At 37.9% G+C, this 19,565-nt stretch overlaps 1 long non-coding RNA gene across 1 annotated transcript in view; it reads right to left on the bottom strand.

Annotated features, from left to right (window-relative positions):
• Positions 1-2,137: 2,137 nt before the first annotated feature.
• Positions 2,138-19,565, bottom strand: part of LOC143099460 (uncharacterized) — a 35,796-nt gene continuing 18,368 nt past the window's right edge. Inside the window, exons 2-3 of the long non-coding RNA XR_012981596.1 lie at positions 15,723-15,807; positions 2,138-2,216 (exon numbers count right to left, since the gene is read on the bottom strand). This is a non-coding gene — a long non-coding RNA (uncharacterized LOC143099460). The remainder of the gene's footprint in view (positions 2,217-15,722; positions 15,808-19,565) is intronic.

Raw genomic sequence — 19,565 nt, 5'->3', positions numbered from 1 at the left:
AGACCCAGCGGTTCAATTTTCGGCCAGATTTTGACCTGTTGGTGGCGCTAGATGGCTGGGTTTAGAGGTCCGTAAATGAGTGTGAATGGTCAGTGGAGTGTCCCGAAACTTTCTGCCAAAAAATCTGAAATTTTTAGCCAGGCGTTCTATGGGCTGCCATAGACTCCAATGGCAGAAGTTTTATAATAATAATAATAATAGGAAAAACTACTAACTCAATGGGTGCCTTCGCAGCTTCGCTGCTAGGCCCCCAATAATAGGAAAAGCTAGTAACTCAATGGGTGCCTTCGCAGCTTCGCTGCTTGGCCCCCAATAAGAACAAATAGAAACACAATGGGTGCCTTCGCAGCTTCGCTGCTTGGCCCCCAATAATAAGAATACGTAGAATCACTATGGGTTGCCGCGCAGCTTCGCTGCTTGGCCCCCAAATATAACCGCAAGCGGTGATTTACGGGGTCCGAGCAAAACGAACATGATGGCATAGCTTTTTAGTTTTACATATGCTTTGATTGTTTGGGCACAATTGTTCAAAAGAAACGTGATCGGATTTCGGTTATCGGATTTCAGTTACCGGATTTCAGCTATCGGATTGGATCAAATCTTGAAAATGGGTTGTTCAAAGGGAAACAAGGATCCTGAAATTGGATTAGATCACATAATCTATTCTTGGTTTTGATCTGGATAAAACCTTCACTTTGTGTCGTTCAAAACTTTTGAGTTGGATTGAAATAAATTTGATGCATAAAATTAGGATTACCCTGTGCTGTAACATTATAGTGTGCTAACCTCCACAACCCAACAGTATTCTAACAATACTTGATTCTACAGGACTATTTATTTGTTGTGGATAAGATGAAGGGTTTGATAATGGAAGGCAGTGTTTCCCACAGAATTGAATTGTATTTGTGGTGGTGGGTTCTGTGTCGGAGTCAATAAGATAAACAGCGTATAATTATACAGTTATACTTGCCTTGCACTACAAGTCCATATTGACAAGTAGCTGTAATGCTGTAATGTTATAGTGTGCTAACCTCCACAACCCAACAGCATTCTATTCTAGTATGCTAACCTCCACAACCCAACAGTATTTTAACACTAATGCTTCAGGTGGGATTTGAACACTCAACATAAGGATGACCAGTACAAGGCATTATCCCACTAAGCCACTGTCAATCCTACATCTTTGCCAGTCACATTCACATGGTGAAAATGTGTATTGGTAAACACACAAGAAAAACTCCAAGTATACATTTGACAATACAATGAAGGGCTTTCCTGAAAGAGAACACCTGAAAACGTTTGGAAATTCTGGGACAATTAGACATTTGTAGAGAAGAACAGTAATGGATGAAATATAAATATGATAGACTTAATGATGAAGGAAAAATAGTAAACAAAGAAGTTCCCCTATATGTCATAGAGTGTGTCGGCATTCTGATTCTTGGCAACTAATGAGTGTGAATGTTAATTGCCTGATGTCATTCAGGTGCTGTTCAATGGTGTCAATCTTCAATAATCAATAGCATGTGCATCTTGAGCTTCAAGCTCTAGCAGGATTCGAACTCTCAACCTAACAAACACCAGCAGTGTGTAATGAGTGTGAATGTTAATTGCCTGATGTCATTCAGGTGCTGTTCAATGGTGTGACTCAGAAGGCTCAATGGTATGGAGTGATGACACGGAGATGGCAGGTTTCGGTGCAACACAAGTTAACTTTATTTGAGTTTCAATTCATCTGTTCTTTTGTTCTTTACTTGTATGTGTGCTGCATCAAAGAGGAAACAAACAGAAAATGGAGTAATCAGTGAAATGGGGTAAATCAGTACAGATCCCAACTCAGAAACAAACCAATTGACATTTGAACAATAAACTGAAATCATATGGCTATATAAGGTACAACTAAACAATACTTGACATCCCAAGTCAACCAACATCACCTAATCATCTCTCACATGGGACTCCAACACACCAAACCAACAAACAAAGACCTTAACTTTACACATGATGGCAGAGCTACTCTACAAACTGATAAACATCACAAAAGTCATAGTGAGGGTGATTAAAGTGATGACTTACGTTAACTCAAAGACGCACACAGAGCAGGACACACTGGAGTGCTGGGTTGAGATGAACAAAAGAGCGAACTGAGGGCGAGCAAACAATTTATCCTGGTCTGAGCCCCTGCTCCGGAGCTACAGGGTTTCCCAGCGGGTAAACTTTGGAAAGATTTGCAAAGATTTGGAAAAGATTTTTGAAAGACTACAGTCTCAGACCCTCTCACATCTAAAGACAAGTAGTAGAGTTTTAAGTCACAGACTATGATTTTGCAATGACTAGGGATCTTGCAGGGTCACTATTTACAAGACTGCAACATGATTCCTTTAAATTATTACCCATTGTGCAATAGATAAACAGGAACTGAAAATTATAGCCTACTAAACTCAAAGTCGTATTTTCATGTTTCTGCAGCATTGTTTCATGCGTGACATCCTTAACCGATATAGAGTTGTTCTGTCAAGTGGAAGAGCCGACTAAATATGTATAAGAAATGACAAATATTATAAGAATAACAAATAATTATAGGCTACAGCTTATACAGTAATACTTGCCTTGCACTACAAGTCCATATTGACAAGTAGCTGTAATGTTATAGTGTGTTATCCTCCACAACCCAACAGCATTCTATTGTAGTATGCTAACATCCACAACTCACTAATGCTTCAAGTGGGATTTGAACTCTCAACCTAAGGATCACCAGTACAAGGCATTATCCCACTGAGCCACTGTCAATCCTACATGTTGGCCAGTCACATTCACATGGTGAAAATGTGTATTGGTAAACACACAAGAAAAACTCCAAGCATGGAGGGGCGATTAGACATTTGTAGAGATGAACACTAATAGATTAAATATAAATATGATAGACTTAATGATGAAGGAAAAATAGTAAACAAAGAAGTTCCCCTGAATGTCATAGAGTGTCTCGGCATTCTGATTCTTGGCAACTAATGAGTGTGAATGTTGATTGCCTGATGTCATTCAGGTGCTGTTCAATGGTGTCAATCTTCAATAACCAATAGCATGTGCATCTTGAGCCTCAACCTCTAGCAGGATTCGAACTCTCAACCTAACAAACACCAGCACTAGGCATTATCCCACTCAGCCACTGACAATCATACACATTGAGCAGTCACATTCAAATGGTGAAAATGTGTGCTGGTACACACAAGAAAAACTCAAAGTATACATTTGACAATAAAATGAAGGGCTTGCCTGAAAGAGTACACCTGAAATCTTTTTGAAATTCTGGGGCAATTAGACATTTGTAGAGAAGAACACTAATGGATGAAATATAAATATGATAGACTTAATGATAAATAGTAAACAAAGAAGTTCCCCTAAATGTCAGAGTGTCTCGGCATTCTGATTCTTGGCAACTAATGACTGTGTATGTTGATTGCCTGATGTCATTCAGGTGCTGTTCAATGGTGTGAATCTTCAATAACCAATAGTATTCGAGCTAGAGCCTAAAGCATTACCGGGGATTCGAACTCTCAACCTAACAAACACCAGCACTAGGCATTACACCACTGAGCCACTGACAATCCTAAATAATAAGCAGTCACATTCACATGGTGAAAATGTGTGTTGGCAAACACACATCATCAAGTAAATTCCTAGCATACATTTGACAATAGAATTAAGGGCTTTATAAAAAAGAGTAAAGATCTGAAAATGTGCACTGTTAATGGTATCCACCTAATGATGGTTGTATGTTTGTTATCCAAGAAAAAAAAATACTCATATAGGAATATAGGTGATATAGGAAAAATGGGCTGAGTGCTCGAACTTTATTGGCCTATATCTCTGAAATGGAACAACATATCAAAATTATTTTGATAACTTGTGTGAGGCTTGGTCTAAACATTGTCTGTGAGAATTTTGGTGAAGATTTGATAATTTTTGAAGACTGTGAAACTTTTTATGATGTTTGGCTTTTCTCTGAAATTGTGGCAAAACTAAACATTTTTAGAGCATAAGACCAGGGTGAAAAAGATGCATCTGAATGTAGAGATTAATATGATGAAAGAATTTTGAGTCTAGGTGAATCTGGTAAGGAGAAATAAGCATTTTTGACAAGAGCGCCACCTTTGGGTGCAGTACCCCAAATTTGGGTTATGGGTAGTTGGGGGTACTGGTAACAATACTTGAAAATGTCAAGTTTCTAGGACTTACGGTTTATAGGAATATAGGTGATATAGGAAAAAGGGCCTAAGTGGTCCAACTTTATTGGCCTATATCTCTGAAATGGAACAAAATATCAAAATTCTGAGCGATAACTTTTGTGAGGCTTGGTCTAAACATTGTCTGTGAGAATTTTGGTGAAGATTTGATTATTTTTGAAGAGTGTGAAACTTTTTATAATGTTTGGCTTTTCCATGAAATTGTGGAAAAAGTAAACATTTGTAGACCATAAGACCAGGGCCAAAAATATGCATCTGAGTTTAGAGATTAATATTCTGAAAGAATTTTGAGTCTAGGTGAATCTGGTAAGGAGAAATAAGCATAATTAACTTTTTTTTTCAATAGCGCCACCTTTGGGTGCAGTACCCCAAATGTTGGGTTATGGGTAGAGGGGGGTACTGGTAACCATACCTGAACATTTCAAGAGTTTTGGAGTTACGGTTTAGGCTGCAGTATGACTTTTACAGAATTTTGGCAAAAAAATGAACGGTACAGAAACAATAGGGTTCCTGCAGCTACGCTGCTCGGACCCCTAATAAGAAGAAAACTTAAGAAGAACAATAAGTGTGCTGCTTTGCAGCAAGCACACTTAATAACTAAGGGGCGCGGCTTTTGCGAACGGTCAATTAAGTCTTTGTAATGCAGAATATGTTCCTTATTCTAAAGTTGGGTCTTGGTTCACACTTAATTCACAATTAATTTGGCACTTATGTGTTCCCTAAACTAAAGTTGCCTCCTATTCACACTTTTTAAGTGTATTACAGCGCACAGTAAGCTACACAACAAGCAGACAGCCAAGTTAGCACAAATACAAAAATCGATTTTAGACCCAACTTTAGAATAGGGAACATATTCTGCATTACAAAGACTTAATTATGAGTTATTTGTACACTATTAGCACTTATGGTTTAGTGTCTAGTTCCTTTTGAATAGACCATCTTTGATAAGTATTATTAGGGGTGAATAACTGTCATAATTCATATGCAACAACATATTTAATAACTATGAATAAGGGGTAATTAGGAGCTTAATAGCGATTTCGACGCGATTGTATCAAAAAAGTAGTAGCCCTATAGGAATCCCATTCAAAAGGTCATTTCACCCGAAAACGACAACGCATACAAGCTTAAAAGTGGCGCTTTGGACGTACTTATGCATTTATATGAAAGTTTGACTTGGGTACATTCACAAAACACTATATGATGCATTTTGGCGAGAGTTGCGCAGATGAAACGTGTGATTGTTTGCTGATAAGATGCACCCGTGCTTGTTATGGGCGTGCTGCAGAGAAACTTCTGTGTATGACGAAACGCCGGTTGTTAGTGATTGGTTCAAAGCGGTTCAAAGGAACTCCAATGATTTTAAACCTCAAAACTGTGCCCTCCCACCCGGAAATAAACGAACGCCTATGGATCTAGGCCAGACTCTCTGCGAAGTCAGAGAGTCTGGTTTCCAGGCTACATTGAATGACCTCTGTGTATGAAATGCACTATATAAATAAACTTGACTTGAATTGATTTGGGGTTGTATTTTTTTTTTTTACTTTATTCTTTAGAATAAAATGTACTTTATTGTCATGCCTGGGCATAAAAAAAATTCTTGGGTTCCGGTTTCCGACCGACCCTGTCAATTTATGTGCGACCCAAATTTATTTTATGAGCTTGGAAGAAATAACACTAAATAGTCTAGGCTACATTAAATAAATCTGTAACACTCCATAATAAGGTGCCATAATAAATAGCAAACTAGTATTTAAACTATCTATTTGGTGCAAGTTAATAGTTTTTTCATCATTAATTAAATATTAGTTGTTTGCATAAAAACTGTATGTTAATGCTTTAGCAAATCTATTAACTAATATTGCATTGATATGTGATTACTAATTAACAGTTATATCTTACATCATTTAAATGTTTAATGTTTATTTGCAAACTACTGTATATGTTAATAGAAAAGTTAATGACATATTATTATTTAACTAATTGTTATTAAACTGTGCGTCTGCCTATCCCAATATGAACCACTCTCCATAAGACCCTTACAATAGATAGATAGATACTTTATTGATCCCCAAGGGGAAATTCAAGAAAAAAACATGGAGCTACCTTGACATGTTGCCACTGTTGTCAGCGCCGGAACCGCTTGCAATAAAGTTGGCTAAGCTTAATTAATATATTAGTGGTATATAGCTATAAGTGGGGTCCCTTATAATAAAGTTGGTTAAGCTTAATTAATTTATTAGTAATATATTACTATCAGTATGGGGGACCCTTATAATAAAGTTGGTTAAGCTTAATTAATATATTAGTAGTATATAGCTATCAGTGTGGAGCCCCTTATAATAAAGTTGGTTAAGCTTAATTAATATATTAGTAATATATAACTATCAGTATGGGGGACCCTTATAATAAAGTTGGTTAAGCTTTATTAATATATTAGTAATATATAACTATAGTCAGACGGTGAAGGGACTGAGATCAAAACTGGCTTATCACATTTATTCTTTTAGGAAAAGTTAAAACAAAACAACAAGTAGTTGAATGGGCTATATTACATGCATCATTCCTATACCATCACTGTCAGCCATACTAGCAAGGGAGACATGGAATGTTCAGGTGCACAGAACGACAGTTTATTAATATTCTGAGACTCACTACACTCACAGACGTAGACCATACGGAGGTAATGCATAAACATAATGCTAAACTAAATGTACATTCATTTCCTGCTAGACTGAATTGCACTTTCCATGCACACTGCACTGAACTACACTGAATGCATGGAAAGTTGCTAGCGGAGTTTACAGCTAGTCACGTTAGACTCAGTGTGTATGAACTCGTGGTCATAATAAAAACATTAATAAACGTTCTCTAAGTCGCTAGAATTGCACCCAAATCTTAAAAATACATGTAAAGTAACATAATACAGGTGGTATATCAAAGTTTTCAACTTAAACAACATTTCACAGTTACAAAAGTGGGGAGTGCTTTATACAGTCAACCTACCCAATGCAAAGCATACCGCTTCTGATCGGCTATGGCAACAATACAAGGACAAAACGCACTAGAACTGCAGTATAGCGTTTCTCTAAAGGGGGCTCCAAAACACCAATATCAATAAAGCTGCTTAATTACGGCGAAAATCACATACAAACAATAAACTACATTTCTAACTCTGTTACACCCCTCCCCTGAATTTCACCAAATCCAAGCAGCAACCAAATAGTACTTCCAAAGGCAAAGAGTACACTACTTTCAAAGACTAGACAGAGAGTCACCAATTACAGGACAGCAACCACTGGCAGTAGGGTGCCGTATGCACCCCACAAGACCATAAAGCCATAAACCATAAATTCCATAAATTCTCAACAAAGCTAATCATAAAAGCTAGATAAATAATGATGTCATTAACTTTTATATTAGCATATAGTTTGTAAATAATAATAAATAAACATTTAACATTTAAATGATGTAAGAAATAACTGTTAATTAGTGCCAAAATATATTTAGTTAACTATTAACATATATTAATACAATATTAGTTAATAGATTTGTTAAAACATTAACATACAGATTTTATGCAAACAACTAATATTTAATTAATGATGAAAAAACTATTAACTTGTGCCAAATAGATATTTTAGTAACAATTAACAAAGGGTTAGGTAATTACTAGTTTGCTATTTATTATGGCACCTTATTATGGAGTGTTACCAATAAATCCACAAATAAAAGGCGAACTATAATTACATTAATTACCCCTTGCGTTATGTATAGGGATGAGCATATTCTCTCTTTTACAAAGTAGCCTATGCACAGCTGTTCACGAAGACGATTGTTTTCGTCACCAAGGCACTCGCAATTTTGTCCAAACACCGCAACTTTTTCGCAAATTTGACCAATCATCGTAGTTTCACCGTGAAATTTCACCTACCACAACAGTCCCTCGCGCAGAATATTGAGCCAGATGGCACACTTATGCATATGACACCAAAGACTGCCCTAACGTGTTCGTTCCTCTGCAGTTTTGATGACAATAAATAGAAGGCTAACGTTAATAATCTGCTTACTTGCATCTCTCAACCTGGTGTTGCTAACTAACCTACCTAGGCTATGAAAGTAAGTAAGCCTACTTGGTTTACTGACATTTGAGTAGGCTATGCAACCCATTGGCAAACGTTTACCTGGATATGTCCTTTTAGCGTCATGTTTGCTAGCTTGTGGGCTTAGTTTGAGTAGTGCTACCAAAATCATAGAAATTAATAAAATTGCAAGACATTTACCTCTTCTATGATCCAAGAATGATTTCATTCGAGTTGTTTTTTTAACATTTATTTTAACTAATGACATAGAATACATTCCCAATTGCATCCACATATCGTAATGCATTATGCAAAAAGTGATTTACACTCGTAGCCGAACACAGTGAGATGCAAGCCTTCCAATCCACTCAGGAATGTAAATAGGCTACTCTCACGTCCTTAAAGGGGCAGGCAGTCAATTAGACGTACACCACCAATGTAATGACATTAAACAGAAGTGTAGTCAAATAGTTTAAATCAATATGAAATTACTAGATACTTACTGTACTTGCTATTAGTAATTATGCAGGCCACAGACTATGAATTATTAAAAAGATATGAACTTAATATGAATTACAAAATATATGAATGTATTGAAACATATGAAATGATGCCATCTCTTAAGGTGACTGTTTTTTTTGGACAGTTCTACGAAAGGTTATACTGCTTTGTGAATTACCTCAGTCAAAGCATTTTCACAAATAAAGTAGGCCTACTTTGATTTTCTGTAATCCTTACTGTTTACCTTTGATTATCCTTTTTTAATAAGCATAAAGATGATCAGTGTGATTTTGGTCTTACTAACCTTAATTGTCCTACATTTAAAAAAAAAAAAAAATCTATTTTTGCAATTTTCATTTCCTCCTGCAATCTCTCCACGAGAAACAGCTAAAAACACCCAACTTCCATCCAGGCATTTTAGGTCGCAACAGTCTCAAAAAACCTCGCGGAATCCTGGAGGGACTGATTTTCTACCTATCCCTTACTGCCACTGGGGAAAAAAAAAAAATCCCTACCGACCCATGGCCTCAACTAACAACCAACAGGAACCAAACCTTTTTTTTTATGCCCTGCATGAAAATTATCTTTGGTCTCACTGATAGGAATAGTATAAAACACATAGGAAACATAGAGTAGACATATTCATTCCATTACACACAGACATATATCCACAGGATTAACACAGCACATCACATGTATCCCCTCCCTCTAGCCCACACACACATGCATACACATCAGATACAAGGCAAAAAGCACCAGTTCCAGCCCATTTGTAGTGCGCTTGGCTACACCTCCCTTGTCAATGGTGTTGGAGCACCTGTTTGATTAAGAATTAGCTCCTTTGTTTTACCTGCATTGAGTAGAAGTGAGCTGGTCTTACACCACTGTTCTAGCTTAAAAACATGTTCAACATAATCAGATATACTGTCGTCCTTGTGAAACAGTCCCACTAGTGCCATATCATCTGCATATTTGAATAATTTAAAAGTACTATGATGTAGTGTCATTTCATTTGTATAGAAAACAGGGCAGGAGAAAGAACACATCCTTGAGGGGCCCCTGTATTAAGTACTATTTCATTAGAGGTCATGTCCCTGGCACACATGTGTTGAAGGCAGCAGTAAAATCAACAAATAAAATCCATACATAAGTATTGGTGTTTTGCAAATGTTTGGAGACCATGTTAACCATGGTGAGAGTGGCATCCTCAGTCCCTCTATGAGGCTTATAGGCAAACTGTAGAGGATCAAGATGTGAGTTCAGGGATGTGGTAAGGTGTTTGGTTACAACCCTCTCCATACATTTGGCTAAAATAGGGTTCAAGGCAACCGGGCTGAAGTCATTCAATTCTTTGGATCCAGGTTTCTTTGGGAGTGGCTTGATAATTGATCATTTCCACATATCCGGCACAGTACAGGTGTTCAGTAGTAGTTGAAATAATTGAGTAAAAACTGTTGCTAGTTCAGTGGCGCATGCCTTCAGTGCCCTTCCATGGAGGTCATCAGGTCCAGGCGCTTTATGTGGGTTGATTTTTGAAAGGCATTGTTTAACTGCCTCCCCTGACAGCTGGATTGTGGTGGTTTGGGGTATGTTGATGCAGACAGTATTGCATTTGTCTTTACTATCAGAAGAGTCAAACCTTCTATAGAAATTATTAAGTTTGTTTAAGAAGGGGAGGTCCATGGTTGTATCCATTTGTTTTTTGGGGGCTCTGCCCATCATTTTATTAAGCCCTTCCCAAGCTTGTTGCTTGTGCAGAATTGTTCTTCCACTTTATTTTTAAAATCAATTTTAGCCTTCTGCATCTTCACCCTAAGCTCCTTCCTTATGTCTCTGACTTTCTCAGTGTCACCCTCTAGGAAAGCCTTCTTTTTCTCATTAAAGGGGTGGTTCAGGATTTTGGACATAGAACCTCATTTTCAAGTTAGCAAGTGTGATATTTAGTTCGCAGGTGCTAGGCTAGCGCAAGTCATCAGTATGTGTTAGCCTGCCACTAAAAACAGTCTTACCCACTCCACAGTACACCTTTGCTTTTGCTTTGCTTTTTGTGAGAGTGTTTCTACTTATCTCAGTAAGGGAAATAAATCAAGAGCCTATGTTGAGTACAAATATGTCTTCTGAAGGCCTAAACAGAGCCCAGCCAAAAACTCCAATAACATTTATAACAAAGTTGATCATAACATGATCAACTTTGAGGGACAGCTATGACCATGCAGGATCATCCAGACCAAATGTGACAATTTTGCTACATGGTATTCCTATTGATGTACCAGCATGCAAAATCTGAGCCTCCTACATGGTTTAGTTCTTGTGCTTTGGGCTTGTGAACTTTGACAAAAAAAAGAGGCCGGACAAAATCGACATCCCCTCCCCCTGTAAAACTGGCTGTATCTTGGAAAGTATTGATCTTACATAAAAGTAATTTTACAGTATGTCTCCTGGGTAACATACAGTAGGTACACCTGGTAATTTTTTCAGAATTTTTTGAGACCTAAGTGCGTGGGCCCTGGTTGAATTGACGTGGAATGACCCTTATACATGTGCATTTGTGACCTGAAGTAACCTGTGCTTGCATATGTGCATGCCATTTAGCCCAATGCACAGTTGATCTGGCATTGACCAACTTTAGATTCTTTGATATAGAAAGGAAATACATTATTTTGGGGCATTATAACATAAGAATTTCATCTAGAAATTTGCTACAATTTCAAAACCAGGTTACTCTGGAATGGCTAATTCTACAGAGGAATGCTATCTTTGTTTGCTGCATTTTGATTGTTTGCTATGTGTGAGTGAAGAGTTTGTGATGTATTCCACCAAGGGCAAGGGGTGTGGTGATAATGTAAGCATGATAACATTTCATGTAAATTCAGCCTTACATTTTTTGTGCACCATTTATCACAGGAACTAGCCACTAGCTTAGGGTTGCTTTCACGTGATATGTATGTGATATCTGTGTGGCAAGTATTCTGTAAGCAATTCAACAGAGAAGAATGGGAGTGAATTTGGATGCACATTGCATCCATCGGCCTCATAGGGTTAAACCTTAGGCTATATACAGTATATAATAGTTATTACAGTGGAACAATTAGCTAAGTAGTAATGTAGCTAAGATCGAGTGTAGTATCTTTTATTTTTGGGGGGCAGGTTTTCGGTGTGATTTGGGATTTAATTTACTTTTGGACTGTTTGATTATATTGTTTAATGTTGGGACTGATGGACACTGAAATCTGGGGGTATTTGATTGTTCACTATTAAGTTTCATGTAGTTGAAAGTGTGTTGGGATTTCCACCCGCTTATTGAGCTGTTAACATGCGCTATGTTTAATGGAAATCGTACTGCATAGCCAAGCCTAACTCGAGTTATTTTTTAATGATGTATGATATGATATGATAATGATGTATGATATGATACTTTTTTATTAAATTTGTAGGCGGGAATGCCTCGTGGCAACAATTGTGTTTAAAAAGCCCAATAATGTAGCCTAATAACTGCTTCAGCCTCTGGTAAGCTCAGAAGGGATGGCAAACGACTGGTATCTTGAGAGCAACGTGTTGGGAGACCCATGGTGTACATGTACAATGACTTTTCATTGGCAACTATTAAACCAACCAACAATATAAAAGCTCTTTTATTTAATTGAGTTAAATTGAAACAATGTCTTCTAGTACTAATGGACTGATAGCCCTACTGGCAATTATTATCTTGGCTTGTATTTTGGGGCCGGCCTTTATTTGTCCGAATCGACCACGACCCCAGCTATTATCCGAGGCCCCGCTATAAATAGAATCCCGGCCATAATTTCAGGATTTACGGTATTTACAAAATGTGTGCTTTTGGTCATACCCTACCATGCAGTGTGACAGTAGGCCATTAGTGTAAAACAAATTAATTTATTCGCGAAACTTCATGCAGTAGAACTTCACACAGCTAGCAGGACATAATGTTTGCACAGGAGAGAGAATGAGAATAAGAGTAGAAGCACGCCTGCAACCAGCTAAGGATTAGCTAAACACGAGATTTCAAGGCCATGGACATACATTTTTCTTTCAAAAACAGAAATGGTGAAGGCAGCAAGGTAGGCAAGAGAGTTACATTGCTGGTCAAAACGTTTGCATAAGAACTGGTTTATAATGCTGAATGAAGCACAAAGCTTTACTGAAGCACATACATACACTGTTTAAAGTCACAGACACAACGAACTAAGTAAGGAATAATGTATAGAACGCCGGTCAATACTGGGAAAATAAGTCCTGACAGGGCGAACCGGCCTGAAGAACACAACTGATCAACCGTCTGCTTTCACTTTTGAATGAAGTTCCAGTCCTTGCGTAGTGATATGAAAGACGTATCAGAAGCACAAAACCCGTTGCCATTGACAGCGGTAATTATATGTTTGCAGCGGTAATTACATGAATTTATTTACCGCTAGAACTTTGGGAAATCCCATTCAAGTCAATGGAACGTTCTACTAGCATTGTGAAGAGCCGTATAATAAGGTAACTTTTATATGGCCTATAAATACCGGTAGATATGGCTGTGTAGTCTGTTTACCATAACATTTATTCCTGCAGGCGCCTGCTCACGGCTGTAGGCTAAAAGTTTAACGTGGGCAGGTGACAAAGTATCAGCATTATTTTACTGAGCGACATTTGTCATTAGGTCTTGTACCTAGTCTAAAAAAGCTGTTCCAGGTCAGTATATAAAGCTATCTATTGCTTGCTTGAAGTCTGGAAATTGCACTTAGGCTACTCGGTTTCGCTGGGAGGGCTTAGTCTACCAGTGCCGCGTTTGTGACGAGTTACGTTGGTCGTACCTGTTTTGTGGCTGTCATAAATTTAAATGGCTTCGCAAGAAGTACATAGAACATAACTTGCACCACTGTCATCTTCTTTAAGAACCTTTCCAAATATTTCCCATATCGCTTTTCCTGGAGGGGTGCCTTTATTATTTTAACTTCTTACGTCTTCAGCTTCTTTACCTCCATCTCTACAGTCTCCACCTACCTATGTGGCAAGTATGCTTCAACCAATGATATCTTTGAAAAGCAATTATGAGTTAAATACCAATTACCAACTCACTTAAGGACAGTTCTTCCCCCCTGCATGTTTCTCACTAGAACTTCTACAACTGCCTACTCATTGAGAAGACATACTGTAGGGAACTGGTTACCAGGGTTGGGTCAGATTACTTTGAAATGTAATCCATTACTGACTACAAATTACATGGCAATTTTTGTAATCAGTAACGTAATCAGTTGGATTACCAAAAACATGTAACGCAATCTGATTACTTTAGGATTACTTTTAGATTACTTCAATAAATATGCCCATTAAGTAAAAGACACCATCACAGAATTGGTGAAAGAATTCTCATTCTATTTTTCTTCTCCACTCTTCTCCAAACATGCACAACTCGGCTTAACCTTTATAAGGGCACACCTGGACAAATAATTTAGCTTTCTCTGGATTTTTTTGACCCAGGGACATGGCCTGAGATTGGCATAAAAAAGGGAAGCATTAAACCCAAATGACACCATGTCCGTTTCAATTGTGGGGGTGAGAATTATTATTTTGGGATGTTTTTCAACCAGGGGGACCTAGTGACTTTCTCAAAGTAAACGGTAACACTTAAACAAGAGGCTACATTAAGATGAGGGGGAAAAGATCAGGCAGTGTGCCGAGAGACCTGCCCCAATAGTAGCCTATGTCAGTTAGTAAGTAAGTATATCTTGTTATCCCATGAGGGACATTTGGTCTCTGCATTTATCCCAGTCAGTGAACTAGTGAAGTCGAACCGGCAAGCCCAAAGGCCGAAGCCCTAACCAGTTGGCCATGGCTGCCCCAAAAGGCAGCATTTGAACATTATGGTCCAAAACATACTGTAGCCAAACAAGGCAATAAATAGTTAACAGAGAACAATATCAACATTTTAGAGCAGACCTCAATCCGTTAAAAAAGTTAGCACAAGGCCATAGTGATGGCAAATAATTGTTCCTGCCTCAAAACCCAGATTGCTGCTAAAAAGGTGCAGTGTACAATCATTGTGGAGACATGAAGAGGCTTGGTGGGTATTATATGAATCATTTTGAGAGCTGTGGTGGTAAATAAAGATGTTTCCAGTGATTGTTTAAAAAGGGTATGAATAACTTTTGAATACGCAATTTTTCATAAAAATGTTAAAAAAGATAAAAACACTTTTTTTGATTCCATGTTTTTACCACATTGTTTTGCAACCTTTTGGCATGTGCAAGTGTCATTTTAAGAACAAACATATTGGTCAAGAGAAAAATCAATATTTGCCAGGGGTATGAATAATTTTGTTCTTAACTATATCTTTAAAAAGTCTAAACAGTGAACATCCGAATGAACCGCTTGTCAAATTAAAAGATAGCTAGGCTATCATAAAAAAGTTGTATTGTTTGCATGATAAAATGTAATCAGGTAATCCCCAACAATGTAACTGTAATCTGATTACACAATTTTTTTATTGTAATCTGGGCTGATTATAGTTACTTAATTTTTGTAATCTGATTACGTAATCCAGATTACATGTAATCCGTTACTACCCAACCCTGCTGGTTACGTCCAGGAGCAAAACCAAAAAACATGAACTCCCTTTTATCCCACATGCTCTTAAACTGTACTATAAGTAATTGTATACTTACTGCACTTGTCCTCTTGATAATTTTAGCTTGTTTTATATATGCCCTTAATTGTGAGTTTTACTTTGTTGTTTGACTAAATTCAGGACTGTAAAAACACTACGTTTTTCTAATGTTTCTGCCATGTCAAACCAATAAATGAAATCTGAAACCTGAATGAAATGTTTTTGCACTGTGTCTTTTTAAGGATGCATTATAAAATGAAATAATTTATCCCTTTAGCCACTCACCAAGTCCTCAGACCCATTATTTAGGGTGACCCACGTATGGCTGTCATTGCTAACCAGCACTTTGTAAGATGTCACCCAGTCACTCCTGAAAGCAAACAAATGAGTAAGTAACAATAAGGCAAAGAAACAATAATGAAATAAGGCAACACATGAGAGAGTATATGGTAAAAATATGAACATGCCACTGATGATCTTATGAACATGTTCCACTTGTCAAGCGTAGTTTTATTAATTAGAACCAGAGGATACTGGATTTACTACCCAGCTCCAATACGGGGGTCATAAAATATTCAACTAAAACTATTGGCAACAGCTAAACTCATCTTCTGGAGTTGCCCTTTGTATCTAAAATCAGAACCATAATAGAAAAGGGTAGACTGCTTTGATTTTCTTTTTTAAAAAATCTCTAAAATCAGGACAGGAAACTGATATGAAAGCCAATATGACAACCACATGGTGACGTAGATCAATGGAAAAACTCGCTTAACCCCCTCTGAAAAAAGTCGACTGGGTTCTAGATCCTTTCTGTAGTGTAATAAATGTATAGAAAAAAGGACAGCACTACAGTTCCTTAAAAAACGTTCAATCGCTCCACGGATATTTGAAAAGAATACAGATTCCAGACTTAAGCATATAAATATGACAAGCATAAATATAAATATGCCAATGGACTTCTTGTGGTCAATAAACATAAAATAGACACCACATCCTCATTTGTAGCGCATTTGGTTCAAAATCTGTAGCCAAAACACTTTTTTGGACAGAGGCCATATTGAATTTAGGGAATTTGGGGGGTCCTGATATACTCAATCATAAATGTAAGTATTCCTATGGGTTCCTCATGGTCAAAAAAGGTAAAATAGACATCAAGTTTGTATTTGTATCTCATCTGGCTTAAAGCAACACCAAAGAGTTTTTTTGTATCTTAAAATAATGTTTCCAAAATCGTTTCAGTGGTTCATCAACTCGTAATTGAGTGAACAGCACTTTCTGCATTCGCTTTGCGGCCCCTATCGGCTAACCGCACTATGTAAGTTTGCCGGATCGGGTAGCGGATCTGTAGTTCGATGGAATGAGACATGAGAAACTACAAATTTGACTTGCATCTGATGTCGCAATACATCCTACTTTCATAAAATCATGCAACATATTCTACATTGTCTGTGGACATTGTTATTTGCAAAACTGGTGCTGGATAAACAAATAGTGCGTGCGACAGAGGAAAAGTTCTTTGGTGTTGCTTTAAAAGCTATATATAGCTGAATCCCTTTCAGGCAGCGGCCATATTAGATTTGGCTGCCATCTAGGTCCCTTGGATGCCCTGGCATTTCAGTATGCCCTCAGCTACATCTGTGTCAATTTCGTGTATTCATCGTGGTATTTGCACCATGTCAATCCTCACATACTGCCATTCCCTAATGTTATCAGTAAAGCTGTTGAAATAGATAGATAAATAGATAAATAAATAGATAGATAGATAGATACTTTATTGATCCCCAGGGGAAATTCAAGGTCTCAGTAGCATACAGACATCACACACACATTCACTAACAGCAGAAAAAAGTAATTAAAAGTATATAATATAAAATACACAACTAAGCAATAAGGACAGTAGAAGATAAATAATATACTAAATATACTAATATACAAATTATACTATATGAAATGTCTGGCTACTAATGATTGTTCATCCTGATTGTATATGAAACATGTGTGCTCACATATTCTGGTTTTCAGTTCACGTTTGGTTTTGCCCACATAATGGTATTTACAAAAGGACGTTCAGGAGGAGCATGACGGAATTTGCCATGCCTCCTTCTTCTTCTTCCAGGTTATTTCACAGTCTACCTGCCGAAGTAAAAGCATTGGCTTAACTTTGCTCGCAGCAACTGGTTTGCTCTCTCGTTTTCAAGCAGAACTTGCCGCCCATTAGATTTGTTTGTTTACAGATTTTCATTTGCGTCTAGGTTGCATTGGAAACTAAGTGGAGATGACAGCGGACTTTAGGAGAAGACTGCAATGGACAATTAGGGCTGCAGAGAGGATCATTGGAGCTGACCTTCCCTTCATCCAGGACCTGTACCAGTCCAGGGTCAGGAAAAGGGCAGCAAAAATCTCTGCAGACCCCTCATATCCTGGTCACAAACTGTTCTACCTCCTTCCCCCCGTAGGCGATACAGGGCACTGTTCGCCAAAACCAGCCGTACTCTGCACTGTAGCTTAAATGTTATTCTATTGCTGTAGCTGTATAGCCTGGAAAATCCAGACCCTGGTAATCAAGATTAAGATTAAGGGTCTGGCCACGAATAATGAAAATGGCCCAACACGAGGGGCGGCACCAAGCATGCATTTGAAAATCTCACTGCACGCAATTGGATAACACTAAGACCAATGTTTACTGACTGATTCTGGACTCCGATGCAATTGGATAACACTACTACCAATGTTTAATGACTGATTTGTTGCAGCGCTGTCGTCATCTGTTTAGCTCGCCTCTGGCCCGCCTCAGATTCATCAGATGTGATTGGTTCCTCGCGATGCAAGGGGTAAAAGTAACATGTATCACTATTCATTGCCAGAGTGTCTCGCAGAGACAATTCAAATTGTGTTTTCGTGAGAACTCTGGATTTCCAGGGTAGTAGCTGTAGCTCTGTAGATTAAATTGTATTAATTGTTGTAAGTCATTTTGGATAAACACGTCTGCCAAATGAATAAATGTAAATATAATTTGTGTAGGTGAGATTGTCTGGAAGCTGGTAATATAAGGATCATAATGGTGGGATATTTTATGGCTTAGCAATTTACAAAAATATATTCACTGACATACATATTGTAGCGATCTCACCCTCAGACAAGATTCACCTCTGGCCAGGACAGCCATTTATTGGAACAGGAAGACTCAGACACAATCAGACAACTACATAGGGCAACACAGGGGTAGTCTCAGCCGCACATGCAACACACAATAAGGGTTTACCACACACATCAACACGAGGATAAGCACATGAGGTACAACTAAAGAGACTAACACGCTAACAAATACACAACATGGTAAACGTAACTACAACTATTATAACCGACATTACACATTCTAGCATTCACTCGCACTGCATTCTGGGAGACACTCATTTAACGTTAGACATGAACATCACCGACGCTACAATATGTTATTTACAGTATTATGAATTGTTTTATTAAGTCTTGCCACTGAACAACTGGATGAAGAATACTCCTCTGCATTTGTAACTTGCAGCCCAAGACACAGTTGATATGTGCATGTTGTGACTACCTTTTGATTCTTTGATATGGAAAGCAAATTCATTATTTTGGAAACAATGTGGAAATTTGCTGCAATTTCACAACAGGATTACTTTGGTTATGTATTATGGCTAATTGAACAGAGGAATACTAGTCCAGGTGTCTCCAACCTTTTTGTGAATGAGGGCTACCTGAAGGACCCGAAATTATACGGAGGGCTACTGATTTGAAACAAACAGACCCTTTTTTGCAGCCTGGGTAATCCTCCTAAATAATATGCCTATGTGCCAGGTTCGCACTGTAGTGTGTACAGGGTAAACGAAGGTTTTCAGAGAAGATGACGTTCGGTTGCCATGACACTGCCGCAAGCCTGTGCCCGAGACAAGACGCTCTTAATTAAATATGGCAGGTGAAATGGAAATGATGATCTCTCTGTACAATTTACTGATGTATCTTCAGTTACAACTCGTCATACTGTTTAATACATATTCGTTACTCCAATGCAGAAGGCGAGCGCTGTACTTGTTGTGCTTAAGCGATGGGAGAAAAACGCAAAGACGCTGCAAACCTTACATGGAGCGGCGT

The sequence above is a fragment of the Alosa pseudoharengus genome, unplaced genomic scaffold (genome assembly GCF_046254945.1).
Source record: "Alosa pseudoharengus isolate Yale_2024_CS ecotype anadromous, Long Island Sound unplaced genomic scaffold, YU_APseudo_1.1 YU_APseudo_1.1_scf_29, whole genome shotgun sequence".
Lineage (NCBI taxonomy): Eukaryota > Metazoa > Chordata > Actinopteri > Clupeiformes > Clupeidae > Alosa > Alosa pseudoharengus.
Note: the sequence above shows the minus strand (reverse complement) of the source record. Positions and strands in the feature narration are given on the sequence as shown.